This window comes from Etheostoma cragini, chromosome 10 (assembly GCF_013103735.1).
Source record: "Etheostoma cragini isolate CJK2018 chromosome 10, CSU_Ecrag_1.0, whole genome shotgun sequence".
Taxonomy (NCBI): Eukaryota; Metazoa; Chordata; class Actinopteri; order Perciformes; family Percidae; genus Etheostoma; species Etheostoma cragini.
The window spans coordinates 4,305,023-4,312,280 of record NC_048416.1 but is presented as its reverse complement, the minus strand read 5'-3'; the positions used below and the strand labels follow the sequence as shown (position 1 = coordinate 4,312,280).

Here is a 7,258-nt window from a genome sequence, read left to right as displayed (position 1 = left end):
AGAATTATAAGTATTGTTGTATATCTGCAAATAAAAGATTCTGCTGAGCGAAGCTGTACTGAAAACAAGCACTCGTCTGAAGCTAATATTTTCTCCTGTTACACAGGACATCATATCTGCCTACAGCGTCTCAATCTGAGACCTGTAACATTAGCTTTGTTTCTGGCTCCAGGCTAACACTTTTCCTCCCATCTCCAGCTAGCTAGCTTCATTTCTAGTTCCATGCTAACTCTTTTCCTTCCACCTCCAGCTAGGTAGCTTCATTTCTAGCTCCAGGCTAACTCTTTTCCCTCCACCCCCAGCTATCTAGCTTTGTTTCTAGCTCAGTGCTAACTCTTTTCCAAGGGGTAAGCCTCTCCTCTCTAAGCGTAGCTCCCATGGCGCCATTTTAATGCTACGAAGCCATCACCTGCATTTAGCATCCTTCATTCATTTTGGCGCCACTTTGACAGTATAAACTTTTCTAAGCGTTTCAAGACTCTATTTGTCCGTTGTTTATTTTTAAAGAAACAAAAGATTTTATAAAAGGGTCAATTACCTTGTACCTTGCGTTACGGCTCCGTAACCAACGTTTTTTGTAAAAATAGGCTAACAATTGCGTCATAACCACTTACCATCGCATAATCGACAAATCACCGTATTGTCAGGAGAAGCACACAGACAGTTTCAACTTATCGTTAACGTTAACTAGCATGTTAGTTAGCAGTAATTAACCTGTGTATATGTTATCTCCTAACATATACCTATCTCTCCGTCTCTGCTGATTGGTAATGGTTGAGATTTCTCTTGGCACAGCTGCCAGAAGACTTACAACTTTCAGACATGTTGCCAACGTCACATCTACATCGTCAAGCTCAGTTGGAGGCTGCGCAGTAACGCCTAGCCATCACCGGAAAAGTGCTTCTATTTTCCTTCACTGGTTTCCGTCCAGAACAACGGGATCTGTTGGTCCACTTCTTTAACTGTCTATGGTTTTTATTGACGTCTATGGCGAAATGACCATGTTCATGTTGTGTTGTGTGTGTGTTGTGTGTCTTGTGTTTGTCTTATCATGTTCATCATGCTGTTTCATTAAACCTTTTCTTAATTCTCAATATATTAAGCAGGAGAGATCCAGCAACCATCAGCTCGTAAGTCTGTTAAAATCTGAAAAGTAATTAGGCTAATACCCAATTGAAAGTGTTGAAAGTGATAAGTCAAAGCAAATGTGTGTGTGATTGTTGGTGTGATTCTTTTTTTGTGATTTATGTGAAATTAAGAAACTTGCACGGAGGGTCAATTGAAAAAGCCGGGAAAAGGGTCCGGAATTTAAGTGCACATTAGAAGTCTGATAGACGGCCAGGTTTAGAATCCTGTTACATTTTTGATAAAAGATTTAAGGGACGGCGACAGAGTATTAGTCTCTGTGAGGAGCAAAGGCGAGGATGAGTCTTTTTAAAGCCAGTTTAAATGACTTATGCATATATTATATAAATATTATTAATTTAATTAACAGTCAATGGGACGGGAGGCATGAGATAGGAGATCTCCAGGCTGCAGGTCCATACCAGACTCTAATAAAAAGGCAGAGCGCTCTCTCTCTCTCTCTCTCGTGGGGTCGAAGATCCAGCTGTTCCACTTAGCGCTCCCTCTAGAGGCTTGGAGCACTTCCGTTGTGGAATCTGATACGTTTTTTTTTTCCCTTTGTTTTCGTGGTTTGTGTGCTTTTCTTTTTGCATCGTTCTTTATTTGCAGCGCGTTTATGTATTTGGTTGTGTTGTGTGTATATGCAGCGCGTTTAAGTATTTGTTTGTGTTGTGTGTATATGCAACGCTTTCGCTGAATGCTGCGCATGTATTGCCAAATTGGTGAAGTTGTTTTCTTTATTTGCTTGTGTTTTGTCTATGTGCATGTGTTTTCTGAAGTTGCAGGGCGTTTGCCCGTGTCGGCCACCGTACCTTAGTCTAATAAAGCCTGCACGGAAGGTTCGGTTCTGAGCCAGTAAGACGGTAAATCAAGGTCACAATAGTGGACCTAGTCAATAAAAATAGGAACAATTAAAACTAGGAGTCTGAATACTGTAAATAATTAATTGTGTAAATAGGGTTGGTGTTGTGGTTTGGGGTTTTTGTTTGGGGTTATTCTTCCCATTTGGCCTTCCCTGTGTTTTTGTTCCGGTTTTCTCCCCTGTCTTGTGTTGTTGGTCCTGTCTTGTGTTCCCGTTTGTCTGTTTGTTCTGCTTCCTGTGTTATTTTGATAGTATGGTTCCCTGTATTGTCTAGTCTTGTCCAGCTTTGCTTTGTGTCTGTCTGATTGTCCAGCCCCGCCCTAATGTGATTCACCTGATGTCTCACCTGTTCCCCGTTACCTCGTTACCTCTTGTATTTAACCCCTGTGTTCCTTTTGTCTCTTGTTAGATCATTCCACTCGTGCGTCCTGTCTCTGTGTTCAGCCTGTCTGTCGCCGTGCTCCGCTGCCTGTTCCTGTGAACATTCCCGTGCCTGTTTCCCTTGTGAGTTCCCCACCGTGCTCCTCACCTGTTTTTGTATTCCTTTTCCCCAGGCCTGTTTTTATCCTTCTTTCCTTTGGATTTTACTTCTTCTTCCGTTCCTCGGATGTGGCCTGTTGCCAGTCCTCCTGGTGACTTTTCTTTGGACTGTTTTTGTCTTTGTGGACTGTTCCTGTTGTTTTTTTTTGTCAATAAATGAGCCTGCGTTTGCCCGCCAACCTGCATCTTGGTCCTCCTTCTCCTGCCACCCCATAACAGTTGGTTGTGTTACATTGGAAGTGTAAGGAAAGTGACTTCAGCAGTGTTGCTTGTGAATGTAAATAACTCATTGTATAAATAATTACTTTGTTGAATTGGAAGCGTGCAAGCTCTAGCAGTGTGAATTTTAAACAGGGTGCTAGCAGTTGAAAATGTATGAATATTTGTCAACTTTAACATAAGTCCATCAGTTTTGTAATATGGCAAAATGCTTGCTAAAAGTTGAACATTTAAAATAATTAGTTTAATTAGATTACACTGGGAGTTTTCACACCTCGTTTAAACACTAGACACACAAAGATTGAATCAATGCAGATCTCAGTCTTATGAGTGAATGCTCATGGTCATCAAAGAATCATGGTAACGTTTAGCATTGTGTGATGCTCTCTAATGTTTGTAATTGAGATAAGTGCATTTTATTTTGGATTCATTGTTTTTTTCTTCTGTTTCTTTTATTCCTTTGGTGTGTTGCTTTGAGTAAGAGTCTTCTTCTGCCACTAAGCATTTGACTACAAACTTATCTGAAGTAAGAGTAAGGATACATATTCTTATTAAAGGTTCAGGAAACATGTCACTAGTGTTTCTGATGATGACTCTGAGAAGTCATAGTTGAACTTGATACACTCAAGACAGTAGCCCTTCCACTGGATGTTTCATTTCAAATATGTTCCTTTTTATTTTTTATTCTCTAGTTTGTAAATATTTTGTTTCATAATCTAATTTTTTTTTTTTTTAAAGTGGAAGATTTGCGGCCACACAGAATGTTAAAACAAATCTTCTGAGACTGTTGTGGCACAAATACATTGATTTTCTCCAAAGATTGCGTGAGTACCAACTTCCAAGGCACCAAAAGTGTGCATGCCATCTCCTCAATCTCGTATTCAGTTGATGCCACTGCTCCAGGAGGAGCTGCAAACAAAACAACAAACAAAACAAAAGAGGCTGCCTCAGTCTGTCTTTGCAAAATGTCATGCTCTTTGGAATATAAACAGCAGGTCAACCTTGGCTCATGAAACAGTGGAACGTGAATGCAAGCTACAGTTTCTCCGACCCAATCAGACACGCCGGAGCTCCCTGTTCCTCGCTGTAGAAAGGATTGCGCGCATTCACCGAGAGCAATGAGAACAAGCAATTCGCAATGTCAGCACAGCATTAAAGATAAAGATGTAAGTTCACAAAATTTATATTTTCTTTAAAAAAAATAATACAAATAATAAGCCTTGTTGATTAATGGGTAAATCCAGTTGTCTGAAGTAACTAAGTTTTCTTTGCATGGTGGTGCAATAATTGAGGATGACTTGAGTGAAATGATTTAACTAACTTATTTTGTTTTTCTTTGTGTATTTAACATGTACAATGCATAATAAAGACATTGTACCAGAAATAGCTATACATCATTTTTTATTGTAACATCTTTCATAGGTTCAATCCAGTTGAAATGGTGTTTTTGGTCGAGTATGCTGTGATGAAGCCTGTTGCCATGGCCCTTAATATCCTCAAAGGGGAATCATCCGTGCATATGGGCCTCCTGCTGCCAACACTTTACCAGTTGTCGGACACGCTGAAGAGGTTTGAGTCATCTTGGAAAATGTGTACACCTCTTATTCACGTCCTGCAGCAAGGGATCCAGAAGTTTTGGAGACATCATGAAAGAGCCTGAGCTGATTGCCGCAGCAATACTCCTACCAAGATTCATAACATCCTGGACCACAGAGAACATCTTAAATGCTGGTAAATATACTTGTTTATCAATTGAAATATGAACCAGTAGACATTGACCTATATAAATCTGTATAATGTTAGTCATTTAGGATTATAGTATGTCCGTTACAAATCACAGGGTGGCAATTCAGTTGGAAGCTCAGGTAGCTTTTAAAGATGTCACCAGCACAAACAGCAGCTTCTCTGATGAAGACAACATTGCATCCATGGAGTAGGAGAGCTGGAGAGGTACCTTTCATGTCTGTCCCCTGCAGGTATGGATCTACTCCACACCTTTCCTCACATCAAGAAGCTATCACTCAAAGTCAACACAGGTCTTCCTGCATGTGCAGCCTGTGAGAGACTTTTCAGTCATGCAGGACTCCTGTGTACGGCTAAATGATCACAGCTTCACAGCAAGAACCTTGAGTGCCAACTACTGTTGAAGCTTAATAGTCACATAATTGAGTAAATCTTTGGTGAAATGGTTTGTTTCTGCCTGTTTTGTTTCTCACACACTCACACACACACACACACACACACACACACACACACACACACACACACACACACACACACACACACACACACACACACACACACACACACACACACACACACACACACACACAGCAAATGACCGTCATCAGACCCATCAGCCATACAAAAGGATACAGATGCTCTTGGGTGTCTGGCAGTGCTAGTGTTAAATAGGCAGTTTCAAGCATCCTGATATAAAGTGAGGGTTGCGCTTCATCTTTAAATCTCTTAAAATGATTGAACTTTTGTTGAGATTAATTTAAGATCAAATGCTACAACAAAGCCACAGAGGAGATTGGGTGCTGTAATTGTTGATAGAAAAAACGTTTTTTTTTGTTTGTTTTTTTAAGTTGCGCCACTCACACCGAAAGTCCACATGACAGTTCGAGAGTTTATGGACTGCCTTGTTGAAGTTAAAGGAAGTATAAAGGTTTGGAAATGTGTTACTTCTATTGATTTTATTTTTAAGTACTTGAATTTACCTGGATTATTTTAAATTAAGCTATGATGTAATTGTTATTTTATTAATTGGATGAACTATAATTTACCTGAGAATGATTATTTTGTTTTTGTCTGATTGATACTTGTGTTAAGAAATAACCCAGATGTTTACTCAACAGTTACTCAGTCCTTGAGTAGTTTTTTTACTCTTACTCAAGTAATTATTTGGATAATTTCTTTTACTTGAGTCATATTATTCTGAAGTTACAGTACTTTTACTTGAGTACAATTTTGGGATACTCTACCCACCTCTGCGTACTTGTTACAATCTATATTACCAATGCTGTTTATTACCAAAATGTACACATTTCAAAAAATGCGTTACATTACACATTGTCTAAGATTTATTTGACATATGGGCGTATGTTTACTCAATACTGCATGTCCTCAACTGAAGCATACACTCATATACAATTATGAGACTGTACATGGATGTAAGGGTTCCAGCTGCCACAATCATCCTCTGCTTTATATACCGGGTGAATCCTCAACTCCGCATCAGGTCATAGTCAAGACCACCACAGTTGGTCTCGCTCATGACGAACCTCAGCTGCCAATGGAACCTGTCTCTTGCCATCCACTGGACCCCACCATTAGTCAGCTTACTGTCTTCCTCTGACAGGCTCGCTCCTTCCCGGTAAACACCGGACCTGTTCACCCTGGAAACCTGGACATGCTTTTCCCCCTTGGAAACTGTTAGAAATTCATAACTAACTTCGTGTTCGTTGAATCTCTGAAGAAGGAAGGCTTGGGTCCAATGGAAGGTTAACACAAAGATTTATTAAACAAAAATGATAAGTCAAAGCACACAGAATTATGCTGCAGCGGGCTAGAAATATTTGTTTACACCCGAGAGTTTCACATCTATTTCGCCCCGAAATCTCGTCTCCCCCCCTCCTATATTCCTTCTACTGCAGGGGCGGTGCTGTTCCCCCTTGTGAGTAAAGTCCCTCCTTATTGGTTATTTGTTGCCATGGTCACAGGTAGGACGAGTATTGTTGGTTTCTTTGGTGTCCAATTGGGAAGGACATGCTCTAACCCCCCTTTGGGGTCGTTTTCACACACATAAATCAAAAGTGAATTATGTTATTGAGAAGGTCTAACATAATACAGTAAATCAGCATTCCATTGTCTTATCTCAGTCTAAGACACCAGCAGGTGGGAGACAGGAGGTTTCTTCCTTTTTGTGGAGCAAACGTGTCTTTCTATATGTTAATAGTCTTTTGATCTAAACCATTTGGCAGAGACCGTGGGAGAGAGGGGGTAGGTGAGAGAACAGAAGGGCTCTTCTTGATCTACCTTTCTTGAGACAAAGAATGGTAATTACACAGCATGATATGGCGCCCACATCACTAAATCATTGATTTAAATCATCTTTTCAAACCCCACTGCAGCATACATCTTAAAACATAAAAACATGTATAAATACATAGTAATGAAAAATGTTAACTTTATTTTATTCAACAAAACCTAGACTTGATCCTGGAGTCCTTGATCTGCGTTTGGGTCCTGTTCACCATTAAAACCTAATGGTTACCACTTCAGAAGTATGTATGTAATTTATATATTGGATGTTTTATTATATTTAAACTGTTATAACTAGATCTTGACATTGCATGTCCTTTGTATGGTTTTTAGTTGTCATACTTTAAAAATGTCAGTGCAGTAAATATCAGGCATATTTGATTTAATCATTACATTGAATGTTCTTTTTCTTGCTATTTGTGATCATACGTTTGTTATGAATTTACAATAACCCTACACAGATTA

General features: G+C 39.6%; 1 protein-coding gene across 1 annotated transcript in view; it reads left to right on the top strand.

The window, feature by feature from the left end:
- Positions 1 to 5,009, top strand: part of LOC117951365 (plastin-2-like) — a 39,734-nt gene extending 34,725 nt beyond the window's left edge. The window contains exon 17 of the mRNA XM_034883061.1: positions 4,966 to 5,009. The gene's annotated coding sequence lies outside the window, so the exon portion shown is untranslated. The remainder of the gene's footprint in view (positions 1 to 4,965) is intronic.
- The last annotated feature ends 2,249 nt before the right edge of the window (positions 5,010 to 7,258 follow it).